Source organism: Ambystoma mexicanum, chromosome 6q (assembly GCF_040938575.1).
Source record: "Ambystoma mexicanum isolate Mex_15411 chromosome 6q, UKY_AmexF1_1, whole genome shotgun sequence".
Taxonomy (NCBI): domain Eukaryota; kingdom Metazoa; phylum Chordata; class Amphibia; order Caudata; family Ambystomatidae; genus Ambystoma; species Ambystoma mexicanum.
This window is the reverse complement of record NC_090937.1, coordinates 432,880,395-432,904,963: the sequence shown is the minus strand read 5'-3', so window position 1 is coordinate 432,904,963 and position 24,569 is coordinate 432,880,395. Positions and strand designations below refer to the sequence as shown.

Below are 24,569 nucleotides of genomic sequence, written 5' to 3'. Positions count from 1 at the left end.
TGGTCTTATACAGAAGGGATGTGACCAAGCAAGTCGGGCTGTACTGCCCTTTTTGAGTTGGGACCAACCCGGATTTGCATACAGTTTTTCCCTTTATGTTAATGGACTGGCAGGTGAAGAACGATGGTCTGGAGGGTTGCCTCGATCAATGGAAGAGGTTCAGATTTATTCACAATCTTCCAGCCATCACCTCTTTTGTTTAGCCACAGCTGCAGGAGTGGCAGCTGTATTTCTGGACATCTCGCTCCCTGTTGTTGCCATTAGTGTTATGGTGGTGGTGTGGGCTGGGGAAGTGACATTTGCTGCATTGGCAGGTATTTGGCTAGCAAACGGTCCCCCTTCGTCTTAGTGGAAATACATAGATGACACGTGTTTAGTTACTCTGCCAAGCACAGCTGCAGTGATGCATACATTCAGTTGCTTAGCAGGCCTAGCTGTGCTCATCTGCTGTGCATGCATTCATATCCAGGCATGTGAGGTGTCTCATGTGGCCCCTTTGGGATTGGCACACTTTCTGGCATGCTTTGGTTCTCACATCTCTGCAACAGGTGTGGTGGAGTGGCAATAATGTGTGTGCATGCTAACAATGTGCTGGCACCTGTCTGGGATGTGCTTTTTACCTTCAGACTCAATGGGCCCTCCCTTTTTGGTGGATTGGGCAGCACAAGGACATAATGTGGCATTTATTTCTATGCAGTGTCAAGATTTAATTTTAGAGACATAGATTGTCTACTCACCAGCTGCTACATTTGTGGCTGCCCTGACCTCTGCATCCCTGGATCCAGTGGCGCCACTAATGTCAACCATAGTGGCTGCCTTTGCCTTCCAGGGTTGTAAGTATGGGTCTGCCAGGGTTCCGTCTCCAGTTGCTAGGCACTTCTGATGGTGATCTGAGATGATGGAGTGGACCTTCTGCTTGAGCTAATCCCACATCTTCTTGACATCCCATTTGTACTGGGATGAGCTGACACAGCTCCGACTTGTGAAGTGCGTGGCTCCAAAGAGCTGCATGTTTTGCAGGCACCATCTTCACCATCAGGTGACCCCCTGGGCTAGGTTCCTCCTTAGTTTCCTCTTCTGCAAGGACTCAGAGCTCCTGCTCTGAAAATGTCAGCTTCCTCTGCTTCCCGTCACCTCCCATCTCTCATGCTGGGTCCTCAGATTCCTGACTCCCGCTCATTTTCCCGGTTGGCATATAGGGACCCAGCTTGATAGTGGATTGCCTCCCTGCAATGGCCACACAGACGTGTGTTCATTTATAGAAATGCAGTATTTCCGATTCAGTATCGATATTATCGACTGTTACCGCATCTGGCAACTACCGTGACCACACTCATGTCAGTAAGGGGATAATCTGACAATGGGCCCCATTACGAGTCCGGTGGTAACCATGCTTGAAATTCTGGCAGGTTACCGCCGGACTCGTATTACCATTCCGCCTCCGTGATTCCCGGAATTACCGGGGCATTACGACCCGGTGATCCGGGAATTCGGGAGGCGGAATTCAGTAAATTTCTATTTCCATTGAGTCCAATAGGACTCAATGGGAATGGGGACGTGGAAACACCGCCACCATTTTGTGATGGTGCTGGTGTTTCCACGTCCGCCTGCAGGCGAGCAGTGTTAAACCCCCCAGGTCAGACCTGGTGGGAATGACACCTCCCGCCTGCAGAACTCGAGATCACCCGGTCCGGAAACAACGGTGGCGACGGGTTTACCACCACCGGTATTTCCAGACTGGGTGACTCGTAATGAGGCCCAATGTGTCTCCATTTACCACAACGTCTAATGGTAATTACTCAATGGCCTTTTACATGGGTGCTTTTCGGTCACACTCGTCACCAGGCCCTAAGTCTTCAACAAGTACAGGCAGTGATGCGTGATCAGGGCAGGCCCTTTGTAGTTATGTTCGCCACTAGCAAATGATGTGGCCTGGAGTACATTTATGTCTCAAATCAAGATCGCTGAAGCAGGATTAACTGCCTCATTTTCAAGCAAATGCAGAATTCTGTATCCGTGAGTGCGTTTAAAAACCCTTAAGTGCCAAGGACGAGTTTTCTCGTCCTTTTTGCATAGACTTGCATAATAGCCTGGGGGTTAAGAAAGGTCTGCCTGCTGGAAGGCCTGTTAATCGGTGTGAGCATGCAGGTGACAGACCACGCTGTAGAAGAAGGAATGAGCCACTATCGACCATCGACATGGTGGCACGTGCAGGCTTCGGGGCAAGAAGTAAGTGGATGAAACAAACTTCATGTCTCCAAAATGAAGGATAGCTCAAGGGCAACACGCTTGTGTTGGACGCAAAACGGTGTGGAGCAACACAAGTTCGATCCCTGGGTCCTTGGTTAAAAACGTCTAGGTATTAAGCGCGTTAAAAAGAACCCATAGCAATTACAAAAACCCATAACAATTACAAAATGCCACATTCCATTCACTCAGTAAACATAACAAAAAGTACACCAAGATCCAGTATTTATCTAATGCACATCTACACAATTGTGTTGACATCATGTAAATTCAGACGCAAGAATAATTACTTGGGTTATTTATACTTAATTTTCCATCTTACACTAAACATCACTGGCCAGCCAAACGCATTATCCAATGGGCTAGACATCTGAACAGCCCTGCCATCTCTGAGCTAACACCTAGCAAACTCCACACCAGACTAAAGTCCACTCTGCAAACCCTACACCCCCGGCCCAGGACAGAGCATATTACATACTAACTAGGCAGAATAGCCACACCTTGGGCTTCCTTCAGGCCAGATACCCCCATGGGCCTTAAGCCACCTCGGTTAGACTCTGGTTAACACAAATGGTTTCTTCTGATCTGCACACATCACCACATCTTTTCCCTGCTTACTCCAACGGTTCCACCGCTTTTACAGGACCTAGCGCTAAGAGACTGACCAAATGGCACAAGTCACTCAAGTCCCGGGAGGATAGCCTAGGGGGAACGTGCTCGCCTTAGAAGCAAGACGGCACGAAGCAACACAGGTTCGATCCCCGGGTTTGCTTAAGCCTCTGGGTATTAAGCGTGTTATAAATAACCTATCAAAGTTGCCAGTGGAATGTAAGTTGGAGGTGTTGGCTCTGTTCAATGAGATCTGGAAGAGTGGGAACAAGCAAACCTAGCACTCCTGAAAGAATTAGACTTATCGTTGGAAACTTTAATCCAAAACCCAAACAGAGTGGTGGCAAAACTGTTCGAAGCGGACTGGATCCACACACAAGAACTGGCAACCGACTACTCATTAATAGCCAGTCTGCCAAATGCTCCCATGAAGCTAAACGCAGTTCGAGGATACCTCCACAAATTCCCGGATAAGAGACTCAGTCGCCTATTTTTACGATTTAAATTGAACCAACTGAAAACCAATGAGATCTTGGCAATTCGTAAACAAGCGCAAACGAACTTATGTCGTTTCTGTAAATCAACTGAGCACGTAGAAACCTTAAAGCATCTAATAATGGATTGCACAGGTTTGGTGACAGAAAGATTCCGCTTTCTCATGGACCCATTGAAGTATTATGTAACATTAGACCACGAAAATCTCTGGTCATTATTGAACAATGGGAACAACAAGAGATGCGTGATAGGCGTAAGTTTGTTTCTTAAATCATTGAACTTACAATGAGGGAAAATTGTAAGGATGGTTATGCCGCACTCAAACGGTGAACTACGTTTGGATTCTTCGATCCTATGTATGGATAGAGACTTGCTATCACTATCATTATCAAAAAAGAAACTTGGCGAAGGGAAAACATGATTTGGAACTGATACACAAAGCTAAACGGAGTCAAGGCCACTTTATAACCTGTAAATAGGAGTTTACTTATGGTTTTCCGTTTTGTAAAAATTGTAACACAATTAAATCAAAATAAAAAAAAAAAAAAATAATAAAAAAAGAAGAGTGGAGTTTTGCCGAGGTTGTGGAAAAGAGCGATTGTGGTGGCGATTTTGAAGGGTGGCAAGGTCCCTACAGAGTGTAAGTCATACAGGCCGATTGCACTGACTGTTGTGCTGTGTAAGGTTATGGAAAGGATGGTGGTTGAGCGATTGGGGTTTTATTTGGAGTCGAATGGGTGTTTGAGTGATTTTCAGAGTGGGTTCAGGAGGAATCGGTCGATGGTAGATCCGTTAGTGAGGTTGGTGACTGGTGTGGAGGAGGCGTTGTGCGATGGGGAGCTGGTGGGGCCGTTCTTTTTGGATTTGGAGAAGGCGTATGATATGGTGTGGAGAAGTGGGTTGTTGGTGAGACTGTTGGAGATGGGTGTGAAAGGGAGGATGTTTCGGTGGATTATGGCGTTTTTGGCTGATAGGACCTTTCAGGTGAGAGTGAGGGGGTGATGTATGAGGTTTGGAAGATGGAGAATGGGACGCCGCAGGGGAGTGTGATTAGTGCGATGCTGTTTAATGTGATTGTGGATGGGTTGATTCGGGCTTTGGCGGGTATCGGGTGTCAGGTGGATTTCTTTGCAGATGATGGTGTGGTATGGGTAAGAGGGCAGAGTGTGTTGTTGGTGCAGAGTCGGCTGCAAGCTGCGATAGTGCGTATGGAGGAGTGATGTGGGAAATGGGGCTTTTCGGTGTCTGTGGATAAAAGTGTGAGTATGGTTTTCTCGAGGAGAAGAGTGCAGCAGGAGTTGGACTTGGTTTTGAAAGGTGTGAGGGTGAAGAGTGTGGAAGAGTACTTGGGGGTGATTTTGGATAGGATGTTGAACTGGAATTTGCGGGTGGACGGTATGGTGGATAAGTGTAAATGTAGGTTGAATTTGTTGCGGGCGGTGACTGGGAAAGAGTGGGGTGCACAGCAGAGGTGTTTACGAATGTTTTATAAGGGGTTGATTCGGAGTGTGATGGATTTTGGAAGTCAGATGGCAGTGGGTTTCACGGCGAGTCAGAAGCTGCGGTTGGATAGGGTGCAGGCGAGGGCATTGCGGGTGTTTTCGGGTGTGATGAGGTCCTCTCCAGTGAATGCAGTGCAGGTGCTTGTGGGGGAGATGCCGTTGGGGTTGAGGAGGGGTGCGTTGAATATGAGGTGGTGGGTGAAGTGCAGTGCGAAGAGTGTGGCTCACCCGGTGCGTGAATGTTTGCTGTATAATTGGAGGTTTGGCTATTATAGGGACTGGTGGAGGAGGAAGGGGGGCACTTTGGGGTTTCACATGTGGGAGAAAGGGGTGCAGTGGGGTGTGGGCGAGTTGTTGGCTGTGACAGGTACGGATTTGGTGAGATGGCCGATGTGGATGATGGGGTCTCCAAAGGTGTGTTTGGAGTTGACGAGTGTGGTGTCAAAGAAGCAGGGTTTGCGGGGTGAGGTCAAGGCTTTGGGTCAGGCGTATGTGGCAGGGAAGGAAGGGTGTAAGGTGTTGACAGATGGTTCGAAGGATCCTGTGTCTGGGAGAGCAGGCATGGCATATTATCTGGAAAGCACTGGGGAGTATATGCACTGACGAATGCCGTATCGATTTGTACGGCTGAGGTGGTGGCGATTGCATTGGCGATTGATAGGGTGTGCGAGTTGGGGTTTGAGAAGGTGGTGGTGTTTTCGGATTCATTGAGTGGGTTGCAGGTGACTGTGGCAGGGGATGGTGATAGGAAGGATGTGAATTTGGACATCAGGGGGAAGATTGATCAGTGTGCGCATGGGGGGATGGATCTGGAGTTGGCGAGGAAAGGAATGGTTGATGTGAGGATACCTTTGAGTGTGGAGGAGGTGAAGGCTGTGTTTATGAAGCGGGTTATGGATGAGTGGCAGGAGAGGTGGGAGAGTAGGGTGAAGGGCAGGTGGATGTTTGGTGTTCGTGAGAAAGTGTCTGTGAAGGTGGATGCAGGGAAACTGGAATGGAGGAGGAGTGAGGAGGTGATGCTGAATCGGTTGAGGATAGGGCACGTGCGGCTGAATGACAGTCTGTTTTGAGTGGGGAAGCGTGAGTCGAGGGACTGTGTGGTGTGAGGGGTGCCTGAGACTGTGGGACATTTTCTGCTTGCGTGTGAGAGGCATGTCGAGGAGAGAGAGTTGATGAAGGTTTGGATGTCTGCGCTGGGAGTGGCTGAACTGAGTGGGAAGGCTTTGCTGGGAGGAGTCGGGGTGAGAGGCAGAGAAAGGAGCAGTGTGCTGTTAGATTTTGTGGGGCAGACGGGGCAGTGGGAGGAGTTATGAGAAAGTGAGGGTTGTGTGTAAGATTGGTGGGGAGGTGCACATCATCCTTTTGGATGGGGAAGCGTCTGTGTGGGTCCACCCACGGTGTCGATAATTAGAAGAAGAAGAAGATAAATAACCTATCATCTCATACCACTCTATTCAAGAACAAATGATATTACATAGATAGTGCGCTTGCATAATAACGCTTTCCATTTTAAAGTACCTTAAGCCAAAAGCCTGTTTTTTTTAACCAATTTGATAATACCTACCTCAGAAGGATGAACAGATGAGCCGGCCATGCCCAGATTCACACCAGCTGGGACCTCATATTACGAGTTCTAAGCTCATTAACTGTTTTACTAACTTAACTAAGTAAACAGTAGCTGATGAAAGTTGTGATTATTGATTGAGCGTGCCCACTGGGTTTTGAAATTATGAATTTTGGGGGCAAACAGTCCTCTGGAAGAGGGCTACTACCCACCGAGCTACGGCACTGCCTCTGCCAGCGCCATCAAACTGTGCCAAGCAATCCAGTGGGCAGGCTTGAGGCCCTCTCAGGCAGATGGGGCAGGAAGCCGATTCTGGAAATGCGCACTCTCAGCCAAATGCCCAGCATACAATTGGAGGCAGTTAAGTCATTCTTATCGTCTTCCTTCCTCCTCTTACACCTGCCATTGTGGTGGACAGCTTACATTAGCAGCATCTGCTACATGGCTACACATTTCACAGCAGTTATTCAAAACAAACCAGGGTGATACAGCACAGCTTACTGTTAAGAAATCCATTTTTACAGATCTGGCTTCGACATTGTGTTGCCGGGCAATTTCCCCGGGGTGAATCTGCCTTTGCATGCATCTGAAGCCTGCAAACCATGAATAAATCATACCCTTATGAGGAACTGCACAGAGGTGATATGTATCTGATTGACGCAAAGGCAGTTTTCCTGGAGGAAATGGACTAGTAACCCGCTAGAAACATAGGAGGATTTGTCAGCAGACAGAGATGAGAAGAGCCATCTATTTTGCCCCTGTGCCTGCCTGTACAGTGGCCCATGCACCAGCAGTTTCAAAGACAGGGGTCATCACAAGTTGAGATACCGCCCAATGCAAATAGCTTTACTGCAACTCGATCCACTGCTATTAGTGCCGGATCCCAAGTTGCGGCAAGGCTGTAAATCCCCTTTTTATTCAGATTCCATTGGACTATATGGGGCATTTTTGGCATATTTGCGCCACAATAAATGTGCCGAAAAGTCAGCAGGTTTACCTCCAAAGCTGGAAGTGAATCTTCCAACTTTCCGCCCAAACTCGGCATTGAGCAGAGCGGTAATGCGGCAGTAATAGCATTACCGCCACATTTTTACCACTGTGTCCAACCCCTGATGAGGCCAAATAGTGCCAAGGTGTGATAAACTGCAAAAGAAAGCATAAGACAACCCATGGCAGTGTGCCTGTAAACAATGGTAGGCTGTTTGTGTCAGACAGATGAAAGCGGGGCAGATAGAAACCCGAACTGGAATAAGAAGGAGGAAGACAGGCACACATGCACACCGACTAAACGCTGAATATTGAACAGAGGGCCATGTGATTGAAAGAGGGAATTCAGCCCTTGCATACCCAGCCACCCTCCTCAAACCCTCTTGCAAATGGCCCTGGTGGTATCATCTCATACAGATTGCGTGGAATTGAACTGTGTGCTGGCTTTGCAGCACGTCACGTCAACATGACACAAGGAGGGGCAACAACAATGAAGGGGGTTAGGTGAAAGTAAAGGAATGTTTCCGCAGTTCTTGCTGCAAGCAAAATTATGTATCATTCAATATTAGTGTATTGCTAAGCAGTCGTACCTTAAAATGACATACATAAACGGAGGGGGGGCAAAGTTAAGGTTGCTTTCACTGTATTTCAGGGGTTTTGTTGCGCTACGTTCTCACCTTAACGTCACTGCAACTAAAGTTTTTCCTTGAATTTCAAAGGTTTTGTTACAATGTATTGCTCACCTTAATGTCCCTGCAACTAAAGTTTGTTTGTTGCATGTCAAGGGTTTTGTTATTCCAAAGATTTTTAGAATGCTTCCAGACCACTAGCATGGTAGTCGGCTATGGTCAGTGGGCATGGCCTTTGGCCGTGCCCACTGTCCATTTTAAAATGCTACCAGACCACTAGCCATGGCCTTAGGCACGGGACGGCCAAACACTACCAAACCACTTGCCATGGCCTTCGGCAATGGCCATTGGGCATGGCCACTCTATATTTCCAAACACCTGCAACTCAATGCTCAAAGATGTTCATCAATCACAAACTGATTTTGTCCTGTTTAGACAGTGGTATTTCTATCTATAAAAGATTGCAGGCTTTGAGAACTCACAATGTTTTTAGGAAATGTGGAGTGAGATTGAATTATTTGCCATTGACCACAAAGTATGGTTAGGCAGCATGCTCCAAACCCCTTGTTTTATGGCCAGTCTCTTCGGCCATGCACCTAAGACTCTAGGCCCTGGCCACAACCACCACAGCATAACACACCCATAGTATCAAACATTTTAACTGTGCTATATGGGCTACTTATACGGGATATTAATTACAATCAACGCTGTACTAACAACCCAAAACCAATATCATACTAAAGCAAAATAGCCAGAAGTACATTTGTTATGTCCCCGGACAGCCCCGGTGACCGCAGACATGACAAACACATCAGGGGCACCTGCACCTAAACAGATACAGCAATTGACCCATCTCTTACTCCCCCACCCTCCCCAAGCACTCTTACACACCAACACACTAACCAAAGTTGTATTTTCCCCTGTTTCGTCAGCACGCTGTCCAAGATGGCGGACGCATCAAAACAATACGATGCACCTCACGCTTCCACTCAGCGAACACGTCCCATGTCTGCGGACATGACGCAAGCCGATTAGCCAATCGGTGTCCTGTCCGCGGGGCGAACAGGGAAATGTGTCCGCGGAGTGGACATAGATATCACACATTTTTGAGAACTACTTTTTGGTCGTTTTAAAAAAAACTACTGGACGGACGAATTTACACCAAATTTCCACAAGCACACTTTCGTGACCAAGCCGCTGTGCCTGCTGCTAATTTGATGCAAATCCATCCAGCTGTTTGAGCTGTACCCGTGAGCAAAATTTCTTCCCCATTCACTCTATGGGAAAAAAAGACATTTTGGGACCCCCTTATAACTTTGCTACCCCCTGCACCAAACCTCACTAAACTTTGCAAAACAATTCAGAGTGGGGCATATACTTTTTTTGCAAAGTTTGGTGAGGATTCGTCCAGGGAGAGCGAAGTTGTAAGCCACCCAAAAAGTGCTCTTCCTATGGAAACAGCAACTTAACCATAACAACACGGCCACTATCGTGGGGCGTGTAATATATGCATATATATATATATATATATATATATATATATAGAGAGAGAGAGAGAGGGAGAGAGAGAGAGAAAGAGATAAAAAACAATTCGTTTTCATAAAGGGATGTGTTTATTTTTAGGTATTTAACTATTGGAATTTGTGTTTGCAAAGCCTTACTTAGCCTTACTTAGTGCCTTTAATCAGCCTCATAATGCTCTCGATATAGGATGTTCAGAAGGAGGATGGAAGAAGCCGGCTAGTGCTCAAGGTCAGCAGTTTTCCTTTTCCTGTCAGAGGAGAGAGATTACATTTGTATGATGTACATCATAGAATACAGGCACCTGTCAAGAAAGGGATAAGGTCCAGTTTCAGACATCTGACAAGTTGAAAGCAACATCTATTACAAAAAGGAGTTATGGGGTGGACATATACTGTCTCTTTCCCAGTCTTGTTTTTAACACAAAAGGAGACAGAATAATTCTACTGTAAAATTATTCCTCACACTTTGTTTCCTTACATCTACATACACGTCCCCATAAAGAGTCTCTCTTTCCTTCTTAATGAGCATTTCTTTCTGTCCCTAGGTAGTGTTATATTTCACGCCTATCTAGGGTGAGGGATGGTGAGAAGACTCGCCCTAACTCTCTCACTACTTAGGCTCAGCTAAAAGGTTGTTTAAAAGGTGTAGGAAATTCATTCAGAGGAAAGGTGGGTGGATATTATATCAGGCATATTTTTGCACAAATTTAGTAAAGCTTCCAAAATGAAGCCCACAGTGAGGATTAGGTAGATAGTAATTGGTCTATGCTGCTTTGAAACCACATACATCCCTATAGGGAATGGCGGGCAAGCACTTGGTTCTCATGCATCCAATAGCTCCCAAAAGAGAAGCTCATCCATTCACTCACGCTTTTCAGCTAAGCAGCTGAAAGCAGTCACTGCCATTTGGGCATCATAGGTACAGTGAACCTTTCCTGAGAGAAATATATCTCAGACCTGGCCGACCACCGCACTTTCCTCCATCTTTAAAAACGCACTTTCAATCAAAAATGTTTACTTTAAATTGGAAGCTCAGGTCACCCAGTAGCTAAACCTTTTGTATTGCAGCGAATGACTATTGCAGCCCAGCACGAATTTAGTTGTTGTGTATTGCTAGTTAGCACTCCTAATACCAAGCAGAACACTTGATAAATAACCCCGTGGTGACAAGCGAATCCTGCAACGGTGTGAAATATTTACTTTGACACTTTGTATATTATGCAAATGCTTGAACGAAGAGACAGTGTCCTCTTCAAAATCTTACCTTGCAGTGTCTCCACCCTCTTCCACACTTTCCTGCTTATTTCAATTAGATGTTTACAGAACTATTGTATTTTAATGCAGCGTTGCTATGATTGCAGCCTGTTATGTCATCTTGTATTTAAATAGTGCCTTTTGCCATTGGTTATGGCATCGAAGCCCCACAGGTAGAACGGTCCTTCTGCAGACCATAGTCTGCGAAGAAGAGGGAAAGGAGCATAGGAGAAGAAGCAGCAGTAATTGCAGTTGAAGGAACTGCTAGGACATGTTGAGAAATCGTAAGATATGCCTAGTGTAGAGACGTTGGAAGTTGTGGAGTGGGTTGAGAGGAGATGCAGGGGTTAGAAGAAAGGGTAGAGACTATATGACTGCTGGACTGTTTTATTTCGTGGGATTTAGCGGTATGCTATGGGGTCCAAGCTAAAATAGGAAGGGTAGCGGTGATACAAAGGGTGTGAGCCCCTGGGGAGACTGCCTACAGTGGAAGACTCTGTTATACTTGTCATGCAGTGTAAATGCACATGGTAGAGATTATGTGACAGATGGACCGCATTTTTCATGAGACTTAGCTGTATACTAAGGGGTGCAGTGCTATAGGAGGAAATGTAGTGGAAATTAAAGTGTATGAAACCCCTAGAGCAACTGTCTATAGTTGAGTGTTTTGCTATACTTCACATGCAGTGTACATGCATAGCGAATGAATGGTGGACACATGCACATTACAATACAATTGTAGAAAGCCACTGTGAGGAATTGGACCATCCGCACAGTGGGTGTGCGCAAGCCCTATGCTTTTTTTGAAATTTTAAATGAAATTCAATGATGGTAGATCAACCTCCGGAAAATGTGGTAATTTAATAACACACATTGTCCTATGCTAACTGCACAACATATGCATAGAAACGTGTACTCTGGGTGGACACAACCTACAGGTGCAGCCCCTGCCCAATCATATTTAGTTGGAATCTGACAGGTGGAGTACACAATGCATCTCCAGAAGGGGGAGGATTAAACCTTCCCCCTGCCATGGCCAACCTGATTAACTAGCAAAGGCCCCATGGATTTGTTGTGTCCTTTTGTTGATCCATGCAACTGGTGGCAGTGATTAAAATAATTAACATACCAATAGAGCGTACTACAAACAGGCCGGTATGGGGCCTGGCTGCAAAGCCTAACAAAGGAGACAGGCAACCCCAACAACCTTTCATGTGCAACTATGTCAACATGATGCCAGCTCCCACCCTCAGTATCAATTGACAGTGAAATGTCATATCTGGGACTGCGTCTTTACAATAGTCGTCCCCTCAGGGGTACCCCATTCAGAAGGTACAAATAGGTGGTTTGATGGAGCCAGAAACACTGGTATTGCTGTAGCTTCAAGGGAGACCTGCCATTTGATTCAGGAACCACAGAGCGGTCCATTAACCAGAGGGACCCTTCGATTCACAACATACAGGAAGATGGGTGGGACTTAGTATTACAGTTTTTCAACCCTTTAACATTTCTTTTGCAAAGCACTCTGTTTATGACCTAACACATACCGAGATTGATGGTGGGGTCCCAGGATTGGTTCATTAAGGTAGGCTTAGCTTACACCAATGTCTGTGGTCCATTTGGCGGTAAAGGAGGGCTGACTCCCTCCTTTGGCAGATCATCTTAAGACTTTGCAGGGAGTGGTAAGAAGAACTCATCAGTTGGCTCTGGCTGAAGGTACAGTCAGTCTGTCTTAAATCTTCCACCAATAAAGGAAAACCAGGACCTCCAAAGAAGGAAACAAGAACCCTCCCCAAAACATCTCCCGGGGAACAGAGGGAGATTCTGAATCCAGAGAACCCTCCAGCAGCTTAAGAACCAGTACCTAGCCAGCATATAGCGTGCCCTGCTACGCTCTGCAGCAAGCTTCCTGAGTGAGAAGTACAAGAGAGTAGCTGGACCGAACCAAGGACAAGGTAGCTGCCTGCAACACACTCCTCAGCTTTGGGCCATCAGCCTTAAAGGACGACACAAGCCCAGTGAAGAAGCTATGAGACTGCATTGACGAGCATCTACCCACGTCCGCATTAAAGGACATTTTTGAGCCGGTTGCTCCCCTCAAGCTGCAACCAACTGCACCACTGACTCTTGTTTGTCGCAGTCATTAAAGGCGTCTGAGATGCTTAGGCCAGTGCTTCAGACTGCTGACCTGCATTGAGACAATGATTCCTGACCCTGAGCCGCCGTGTAGGCCAACTTGCAGCTGTCCATCCAGCCTCACTCCCCGAACTGCCTGCTGCCTGATACCCGCAGCTGTCTCCCGTCTTGAACTCTGGCACAGAAGCTGCAAGATGCCCTGAAATTGACTCGACTCTGTCGAGGACCAAGAACACCTACAGGTACAAGGTACATTGTGGTTCTGACACCATGGTACTTTTATGAAGGTCCCTAGTGACATTTTACAAAGCATTGCTCCCTTTGTGCTGAAACCAAGTAACATTGAACTATTGCGATCATTTACTATACCGACTAACCTCCTGTCAGTATCCCTTTTCCTTCTTTAAAATTGTCTTTTCTTTGCATTACTTTACAGGTTAGGTTCTAATTCATAGTGTGCTAGAACTGTCTGTTGTGAAAATAATACAGTAGATATTTGTATACAACCTGACTGGGCACTCCCTTTTATCTTTGGGTAACAATTGTATTTTCGCTGTGTTGCAACTCACCAGTCATCCACAAACTTTCAGAGATAAGCCTGCCATTCCGTCTATGTTACCAGAATTGGACAAGGAGGTTTATAATTTGCTTGTGTTTCCAATCCGTTCAGATCCCTTCTGGTGTACTAGAGGTGTGGGGCTGATTGATGGTTTAGAAACCGATATTTATCCCTGGACTACTGGTGCCCCGGAAGTTGATTTGATCCAGATGAAGCAAGCTCACTTGTCGCTCATGCAGGATTCAGAGGGTTAACTGGGACCTTAAGTCTTCTGCAGGGCATAGAGACAAGGAGCAAGTATATAATATTGAGAGACCTTTATGGGAGAATACATTGAAATAGTATTTCCTTGTGAATTAGTGCATCTGAATTGCTCCACTTGAAGTAAACATGAGCTGGGTCCGGTTTGATCCATCATCCTCGGATATGCATGAACATATCCCTAATGCGTGTAATAAAAATGTACTATATATTCTATCTCAGATCATGAATGCAACATAGCTTGGCATGAGCTACATTGGCCTAATGCATACATTATCTGCTACGCAACATTCACACTTAAGGAGAGGCTGTCTCTGGACAATTGAGAGGCAATATCCATTGATGAGCATTTTGGTAGCACCAATTATCCCCCAGCTAACTACTGCCAATGGCTCCCATCACCCTAATGCTAGTAATGAAGCGAGTCCTCATTTTGGCTCTGTGTACGTTTGATATTCTCTTAAACATCATAATACACATTTTGTGAACAAAGCTAATGGATATCCACACTTCCTTTATGATACAAATGGCAAAGCACCCGCTTCTGGTAATCCGCATAACATACAATGGCAGCCTGGTCTATGAGGCTCCTAAAATGGGACAATTCAGCAGTCAAGCGTTGTACTGAAAAGTGTGGAGATGCCATTAAAAGGGGTGCACAGTTTATTCATCCAATTTGTATTGATCGGCTATAAACAATTATATTGGTATAGTAAAAATGAAATCTCAACCTAACCACATTAGGGCCACCGCTGCGGTTCGATCTGTGCTCATTCAGTCCTAGGGAGTCTGCGGGAGGCGAAAGGACGCCTACCCGCATGGTCATGTCATTGTGTTGGGATGTGCAGCGACTGCAAATTCCCTGGAGCACCGGCAACTGGGTGGAGTCAGGACATGGCGTGACGTGGATACACGTGTGACGCCGCAACCTGGGCCTTTGCGCGCTTGCCTCATGTCTGCTGTTAACCCCTGACATCTGATGACTGGATCCACTCTTGAGGGAATGGTAATCATAGGCACTGAGTGCAGGGGGGGCGGCGAGGGTGGCAGGGGGGACCATATTCACAGGGTAGTTCTAAAATGCACTGGGAATGGACGGCATTTATACATGGTAGCAAGGACAAATTGCACATAGCGCAGAATCTCTATTATTTGGAATCTTGTTCTGTGCATTTTTATATTTGAGACAACTCAGAAATAGAGTGGAGGGCCTCAGCCTGAGATAGGCTCTCTTGACATCAGTGGGTAAATTGCCTCTGCAAACCTAAATCAGGCAAATGAGATGAGAAAGAGAACATGTTCCCTCCCTCTTCTTTTGCAATTTAAGATCTGAAATGGCAACACGAAGGTGATTTATTTGAACATGCTGCTCTTTCTACACAAATAATCCTGCTCGAATATAGTCAAGTGAATCTGCAGAAACCCAGCAAGGGAAAATCAAATTACAGAAAGTAGGAAGCAATCAGCAGAAACAATGTAACATTGAACCACAGTCCTCGTTCCTAGTCAGTCTGCATGCGGCGGCGGCAACACCCCTCGTCAAGGACCCTGCCCTCCACCCTGGTTTATTGGCATGCAGGGGCTGGTATGTGGTGTGTCAGACCCAGGTGTGTGGCAGCGGAAGTGCTTGCATCCATTCCCTGGTCGTGCACTCTCTTTTTCTGAGGATTTGCACAGGTGGTGAAATCAATATCATCTTGCACATCCATCTTTATAGGTGGGCGGGGCGGCGTCGGCACCGTGCACCGCTCAGTGAGCGCCACGCCGCAGAGTAATCTTTTCTGCGCCGACTGTGGATGGCCTTATGCATCGAATTTAGCCCGTAAATACATCATCGTTTAACATGGTAATTTATCGATTATTGACATGTGTTCTTTGAGAAGTGCTGCAGGTGCTAGCAGCACGCTATATTTGGCTATCGAGGTTTCAAAACTGTACGGATTGCAATCAATTCAAGGTGACACAGCAACGCCTTGCAAGATTTACAGTACATTTCAGGCCTGGACGCGCGAGGCGTGATAGTTTGCCCTCTCCGCTGTATTAACCGCGAGATTGCTGATGCTCTGAGTTTCCTTCTTCGGTGAGCATTTTGAATGATAGGTCACATTAAAGGATGTGATCACGGTAGCACTGAGATATTGTATATCTGAGCCTATAAATAGCGAAATGCATTGAGTCACATTTTATGCAATCAGTACATACATTAACAAAGCAGCATCCCTCCAGCACTTGCCATCGCATCCCTCCAGCACTTGCCATGGCATCCCTCCAGCACTTGCCATGTCTTGCTTAATAGATGGCCAGAGGTTCATTTTAATTCCAAACCTTCCAGACATCACCTCTTTTGTTTTGCTACCATTGACTATGCCAAGATGTGGGTCAGTTGCCTACTGGGCCTAGAGACCCTAGTTATTCGTCACTGATGACGCCCAATAAGGTCGAAACAAGCACGGCGATGCTTGTGGTCTTGTGCAGAAGGGATGTGACATAGCAGTTTGGACTGGACTTCCCATTTTGAGGTGGGACCAACTCTAATTTGCATAAGGTCTTTCCCCTTTTGTAAATGGCTTGGCAGCCGAAGAACAATGGTTTTGAGGGTTTCCCAGAGCAATGCCAGAGGTTAAGATTAATTTTAAACATTCCACGCATCACCTCTTGTGTTTTGCACAGTCACCCCGAGTGGGACGGGTATGCCCAGACGTGGATCCCGTACCTGCTGGGCCTAGATACCAAGCTACTTCTCACTGATGACACCCAATGAGGTCAACACATGGTTGGGGATGCTTGTGGTCTCCTGCAGCAAGGATGTGACCTAGCAGTTCAGGATGGATGGCTCCTTTTTGGGTGGGACCAAGTCTGATTTCCATATGATCTTTCACTTTTGTAAATGGCTTGGCAGGTGAAGAACGATGGTCTGAAGGGTTGCCCAGAGCAATGGCAGAGGTTAAGATTAATTCTAAACCTCCCAGCCATCACCTCTTTTGTTTTGCTTAATAGACAAACCATCATGTTTCAATTGTTTGTAGGAAGAACATTACAAAAACAAAAAAAAAAAAACAGCAACTTTGAGAGGAGTGAAGAACCACTAAGACAATTTAGTCTTTGCTCATTCCCCTACTTAATTGGCAACATAACTGTAGAGCGCCTACAATGCTAATATCGAGACTTGCCTGTTGTTCCTGCATGTTTACCTAATTGTATGTAGGATGTCTAGCAGCCCCCATAGTGGTAGCCCACATGAACCTAGCCAATACTTGACACATATGCAGAGCTAGCAGTGCAAGAGGAATTCTATGGAGATCCTTGTTCTTGGTCATCTGGACATTTTCAGTCCGAGGTAAGTCACCCACATGGGTGCAGGAGTACCCCATCATACATACCATGCATGCATGCACGCCCGAGGGAACACTGTCATTCTGCCTATTCTTGGCCGCCAAGAGAATGGGGGTGGGGATCCTTTGCATTCCCCATGTCACCCCCAGGAGATGGGCATCTTTGCCCTATCTTTCCTTCGTCTGCCACAGATGGGCAGCATGGAACCTTAGGATGTCTTCAGGCCTATGGAGGGACAGGAAGGGTGAGAGCTGCTGGCGCAGGGCTGGAAAAGCACATTGCAACCTCTCTGCCACCCATGCCCCACAGTTGCTGCATGTGCGCTGTTGGGCAGGGTGTCCCCCAACCCATTCAGTGGTGCAGATGAAGGGCGGCAGCTGGAGTTGATATTCCACCACAGGATCTGAAGGAACGTCAGGCCCTTCTGCTTTTGAATGGTAAGAAGAATGGGTGACAAATGTATCTTCATAGCTCTATGCATTTGTTCGTCCAAAATCACGAGGGAGAGCCATCATCGGTGGCACCTGGGTGACTGGGACTAAAAGGTCACTTCTGTGGTTCTCCATTCCGCCCAACCTTCTCTTTCTGAGAAACTCTGCTAGCAGTTGGGGCTCTTGTTATGTTATGTAATGTTAAAGGTTCTTATGCCACCTGCATGGTTTCTTGGCACTCTCAGCGATCGCTTGAGGTATTTCTGGGCCACCCACCTATAAACCGGGAGCAGAATGCATAAAATCTGTAGCTACCAGCCAACCAGGACGTTCCGATCAAAGGACCAGCTGTTGTTGACCGTTCCTTCATTAGTATGCGTCTCAAGGGAAGATAGACCAATCTGCAGCCAGGACACCCTCCAGGCATATCCACGGCAAATGTAATAACCTCTGGGCTCAGCTGGAGCACCAATAACATTGCCTTCCCAGTGAGCACCACAGACCTCAAGCCCCTGGGTAACGCATTAGACCCCACTATACCACAGGATTCTGCATACCGCCACGACCATGACACAACATGCCACATCAGCCTCTGGCCGCCTGGGTTAGCCTCATATTTGCGGACACTCCGTAGTTCATGCCAACATTCCTTATGTTTTGACTTACTTCCATGTTTGAGTTGGCACATTCATAGATTGAGGCGCTCAGACTAAAACAACCAATAGAGGTTATTGGCAATACCGTTATATTATCTGTACATTTACTATCAAAATACATTCGGGGCAGCATAACAGACACTTTGCACCAGTGAAAGTGCAATTAGCACCAGGGCTAAAATGGATCTAGTGCACAGAACATATTGGGCCTAATTCATAGAAGAGTTAGCGCAGTGCAAAGTGAATTTGCACTGCCAACAAAAAGGTTGAACAGGCCCTAATTCACAGAGCAGTGCAACATTTATTTTTGTGGATCAAAGTTACTTTACACTGCCCATTTAGCGTGGTGCAAAGAGTACTTTTGCAGTGCAAAGTGACTTTGCTCTGCAAATAACCCACTTTGCACCGCTCTGTGAATCAGGGCCTGTTCAAAGTGTTTGTTGGCAGTGCAAAGACATTTTGCACTGCGCTAACTCTTCTATGAATTAGGCCCATTTTTTCCATGCATTTTTTCACCAGGCTAGATTTTCCCATTGAAAAACACTTTTATAAATGAGGATCTATAACTAGTGCAAACATTGCCCTCTTGCAAAAGTGCATTGAAGATTTTTTTTTTTTGCACTACAGCCATTGTTGCCCTATTGCTAATTGCAATTGCCCCATTGCAAGATTTCCTAAAATCACCCCAGGCGTCACATGCACAGTCCAGAAGGGGATAATAATGCAATCTTTGTAAGAGGTTATGGCCAATAAAAATATGGTACTCAAGGAAAGATGATGCAACCTCCTGTGTAACTTTGCGCAGCGCAGTAGGCTGCGCGGCTGCGGCCCAGGCTCTGAAAGGCGCTGTGAGTAGATGTAATTTCCCCTACTGTTCGCCCTGATTGCAGCGGGCAGATTTATGCTTGCTGCAGCGTTGCTAGCAACGGGCTCCTACAATTCAAGCAGGACAGCTTTCAAGTCCACTCCACGTCCACAGGCTCGAATCCTGCATCGATAGTTCTAATCATGCCCCCTCGCTGTGCCCGCCACATTTCACCCTCTATCCACTGCAAGCAATTTAACTCAAACATTATACGCGTTTCTCTTTCGGAGCCTCCGGTCCTTCCCGGCAAATCATGAGTGAAAAGCAATCGTATCTATCCAAAGGTGAAAAAAATAAAATGAAAAAATAAAAAAAACAACAAAGGGAAATGCAATCAGATCTCATTTTTGTTGTCTTCATCTCCATGAGAGCCTGCGCCTCCCATGCCTTAAATACAGTAAATCTAGCACTTCCTCCGTGCACAGCGGGGCGCGACGCAGAGCGCTTTACTAGGGAGAAGAAAATTGAAAAGAGAAGATAGCAGTGCGGCTGAAAATGGATGAAAGAAAATGGAAATAATAGAATTTTTATATTCTCTGATGACAGGTCTGAGAGGGATAGTACGCACCCATCAGTTTCAGCGCGTGCCTACCGTGCTGGTAATTATGTAGGGCATTCTGCGTGCACTTTACTCAAGCGCATACAGTAAGGGAGCAGGGATACACTTGTACTGTCAAAAAAGGGACAGATGCAATGCTTGTGGAGTAGGAAGGCAACTCCTATTTCTTTCATGGTCTGAGCATGGACATGTGGAGCAGAGCAGCGTCGTTAACAGGATCTTTAAAGCAGCAACATTTTCCAGTAAAGATTACAGTATACAAATATTTAGTGTTCCTTGTCGCATCATCTCACTGGGGAGTCGTTTCAATGCACGTGGAAATAGGTTTCATAATAATAGCAATTATTATCACCCACAATGTGGTACTCATTTCCCGTTGAAGGCTTGTAGAATCAACGGCTGACCGGTGCAGAAGGTCTCCTCAATGGAGACGCGCGTAGGTCCCCTCAATGGAGACACGTTCAGGTCCCCTCAATGGAGGCACACGCAATTCTCCTCAATGCAGACACGTGCAGGTTCCCTCAATGGAGGCACGCGCGGTCCTGATTGTACGATCATCTCCCGCTAATGAAGATTAGGAGATGCGTCGATCACTCCCAACACGCTTACATGGATTCCGGGACCCGCTCTCTTCCCGATGGAGTGTGTATGGTTCATCCCTCTTTCATAGGCTTTCCTGCCCCCATCTCCATAAGAAAAACCTTACATTTGGGTTTGGAGTGTTTCCTCTTCTCAACTTTAAGCCCAGACACCCTTACCTTGATTGCGCTTTCTTTTAAAAAATGTCCCATTCACGTGTTCAGCGACATAGAAAAGCTTCACTGTGGCAGTATTATCAGAGGTGCCGGGCCTTTTTTTGTGTGGGTGGTGCTCTTACATGTCAGACTGAGGTGTTAAGGGCTCCTTTTAATGGAGAAGAAACTAATCTTACTTAATGATCCCTGAATTCCTCCTGCATATTTATAAGTCTGTTTTCCTGGTGGATGACCATAACTTCATCAACAAGGAAAATGGTCTTTAGAAGTAAAGCGCGGCTTTGGAGATGCCTGAGTAAGGTTGTTTTTGTTTTTAGTTTCAATTTATAGGTGGAGCTTAAGCTACCGGCCGCTCTTCACCGAAAACACATCTTCCTGCCATCTCTTTGTGCTTCCGCTATCAAGCAGTAACACAACTCTTACCAGTATTATGTCAAATTAGTTTGCTGGAGGTTAATGGCTGACTTAATTGCCACTGGTGTAATGAAAAATTCTTAAATAAGTCAGCCTTCAGCCATTGTCTTATCTATGTTCTTTTCACTGAAGCCCAACTGTTTTTGTCTTGTGTATAAATAAGGAAAATATAGACATTTGCCAGGCACTGCTATAACAGGTCCAGCTGTTGCTATTTCATGGTCAGATATTACAATGATGCCAGTGCTAAAGCCAACAAAGATGGCGTTGCAGCCAAGATAGCAGATTGAGCGGACATGCTCTGAATACACGCTAACCACCTGCATTATGGGCGTCTGCTTTAACGGAGGGTTGTGATCACCCAGTAGGGAGGGAGATCCTCTGGGGCCCCAGGAGCATGATACAGTGCCTTTGATGTGCTGCAGTTAAAGGAGAGCAAGGGATTCAGGCAATCAAACTCAGAAGCAGTGTTCCAAGATGGTGGTCGTGAGACATGAGCAGTGAAAGGCGCGGTGGACTCCTATCTGGCAGTGACAAGTGCTTGGGTGATAAGATGAGCTGAGGAAGACACCATGTTGCCAACTTCTGAAACTACCACCCTCCTCAAAAGCTCACCTGGAACCTGCTATAGCACGGATGGAGGTAAATGGCTCCTTTTTTTTTAAAACCCTATCCTGACCCTCTGAGACATAACTACATCTGAGAGATCAGAAGGTCCGAGATTTGGACTGGTGACACCCTAGAGTACTGTATTCTGAAGATAGCTCGGCAGGTTTAGGCCATCTTTTTGCAGATTTATCTGAGATACAAATCTTCTGCTACATTAACAGATTTACTAAAGCAGAGTGGGCCTGATCTGGGATTCTGCTTGATGTTCTCATGACTCGAACATAGAAACAACAAAAAGAGTAGGACTGGGAGATTTTCTGTACCAGGCTAAGAAGTTGGTTCCTCCTGAACAGATGGATGCTCCAGCATCAGGTACCCCTGGGACTGCAGCAGGGCACCCAGAACGTTCAGCACTAAGGGTAGAACTCCTAATGCAAACTATGCATGGCATGAGGGATGAGATACAAGACATGTTTAAATTGGACATTTCCAACTTAAAGTCTTATCCCATGCCTGCTGTGGCAAACATAAGAAGGCAGTTAAGGTTTTTGGAAACAGAGTCGACCTTGTAGAAAATGCAGTTGCAATGCAATAATCTAGGACCCTGCAGTTAGCAAATGGGATGTACGAATACTGAGGTGCATTGGCGTGAATCCAACTGACAGTAGATCTGGAAAAAAGCACAAGAAAGATGAAAGTACAGGTCCAGTTTCTAAAAGAACTATCTGAGCTCAATGACGTCATGAGGTGCCCAAGGCCTTTTTTTGCCAGGTGCTGCAAGGTGAAGCACCCACAACATTACCATAGATTGGGTGCCTAGAATTGGCCTATGATGGATGGACAAAAAGGACACACCACAGGATAGTGTAGTGAAGCACCATGATTATCTTACAAAAAAAAACATCTTGTCCACAGCACGCTACCTAAAAGGGATTGGGGGTTTGGACAGCACAGTACAGACCCATCATGATGGAATTAACACATGGACTTACGTGTTTGGTTTAAAGTTCGGTTTGGTTGTGAGAATCTGCTTAGACCTAAATCCACTAGAGGGAGTGATAAAATCAAAATCAAATACTCAATTTACTCCTCAATCAGAGCTCTTGTTAGTGTCAGAGAAGATGAGACATTCCGCAGAGAATGTACCAAGGCAGATTACAAGAAAACAGAGGAGGACATCCAATCTAAGCAGATCAAGAATAACAATTTGAGAACCAGGAAACAGGCAGTCTCTGAACAGTTGGTAGATTAATAGGTATTTTTCAAATGGATAGTAATGTCGCTAGGAGGAGTGTTTATGGGGGGCTACATGATTTCTACTCCATAAAATCCAGAAAGTGCTCAGACTTGGGATCGCTACTAATGTGAGCATTCTGGGACCCTATAGTTGGGACCTAGATTTGGTTACTAAACATGATAGCTCTGAATTAACCAAACAAAAGAGTTCAGGTTCTCAGCTCCTTAAAGAAGGAACAGGTTGCGGTGGTAGCATTGCAGGAAGCACATTTTACTCGAAAAAATGCTTCAACATAGAAATGTCTCCTTGTAGTTTCCATGATTGAACAATGACAAAGGAGCAGGAGTGGTATTGTTGTTGAATAGAACCTCCATTTTACAGGTTTATTTATTTATTTGCATTTTTAAAGTGCTCACACAGCCAGCCCACAGGAATCGAGGCACTGTTACAGGAATTGTTTGTTTTAGTTGTGTAGTTGTTTGTTTTAGTTGCGTATTCATAACACGCATAAATACCCAGAGGTTTCTAAGCGCGGACCCGGGGATCGAACCTGTGTTGCTTCGTGTTTTCTTGCTTCCAAGGCGAGCACATTGCCGCTGAGCTATCCTCCTGGGATAGCCCAGACCAATGGTAAGGTGGGAAGTCTTTTATTTGATTTGATTTTTCTTTTATTGTGAATTGGTTAATCACATTTAACCATAAACAACACACATAAAATATACAAGACAACAAGAGAATTAGATAATAAACAGAAATCAAACATTTCTTCATAATAATCCAATAAACATTTAGATACCATGCGCATCACCACTAAAAGAAATACCTATATATGATTATCCAAACAATGAAAAACCAAAATTAAATGTATTACAATATCACTTTGTTAGTAGTCAAACTCATATAAAACATGCACACCATTATTCTAATAGATAAAAACCAGCATTTATAGGAATTACAATATCACATGAATAACACCAATTCCCTATTAAACATTTTTTAGCGAAGTTTTTTAGACTAATCATATTTTCTTTTCTTTTTTCACTTCACGAATTTGTGTGTTTTCCTCGCGCAGGGGCCATGCTAATCTTCTCTGTATCGTTCCAATTTGAGTATATGCAATGCCGAGTCGAGGTTAATCATATTATAATTTACAGTCATTTCCCTAAATGGTTAATCTCATAAAGGGCTAAGTGCTGACTTGGAAGTAAAAGTGTTTAATGCTTTATAAAAAACACATAGACCAACTGTATAGATATATACAACTATTATAATGAATTGCCATTAAATTGAGATCATATTAATTTGACTTACAAACCTAAGAAGAAGAGCATTTCAAGATGGCCACCGCACTATGATAGACGTGCGTATGGGCGCTCCGTCGTAGGTGCATGTGATAAGCTGCACCCCCCCACTTAATACACCACGTTTTGCTTCCACCTTGAGGAGACCCTCCAAGCATTTTAGCACTGTGGCGGTAAGCTTCAAAACCGCCACAGAATATAGCGCAAACCGCCGGGAAGATCGCTTGCCGGGGTGCGGCTGGGTGTGGCTGACAGAGCAACATCCAGCCTACAGCGGCTCCACCCTCTTCTACAAGAGATTTGTGATGCTGGAAATGCATCAGAGGGACAGGGCCTCTGAATCCTTGTCCTTTACTGCTTTTTATCGTGTGTTCTGTCGTGTTTTCTGCCCAGGAGTCCATGTGGGACTCCTGGCAGTGCAGCTCTCTCTTTTGGTTTGGTGAACAGACCCATGGGATACCCTTATGGCACCCATGGGTAGGGGTACAACCCTGTGCCCCTAGTGTATGTTTTTGGGCACCTGTGGGTGGCCCACAGAGCAGGGTATGGGCTGGTGGCAGCTCCATGCTGAATTTGACAGGTGCTCTGGGTGTCCTCCATTTTGGGATACCCAGGCCCTGCCATTGGGATCAGTTGATTCCTG

General features: G+C 45.7%; 1 protein-coding gene and 1 non-coding gene across 7 annotated transcripts in view; both read right to left on the bottom strand.

Moving 5' to 3' along the window:
* LINGO2 (leucine rich repeat and Ig domain containing 2) overlaps positions 1 to 24,569 on the bottom strand; it is a 5,916,036-nt gene that overhangs the window by 724,521 nt on the left and 5,166,946 nt on the right. The window lies entirely within an intron of this gene.
* Positions 23,653 to 23,755, bottom strand: LOC138517109 (U6 spliceosomal RNA). Its single transcript, XR_011282382.1, has one exon. It is a non-coding gene; the product is annotated as a U6 spliceosomal RNA (small nuclear RNA).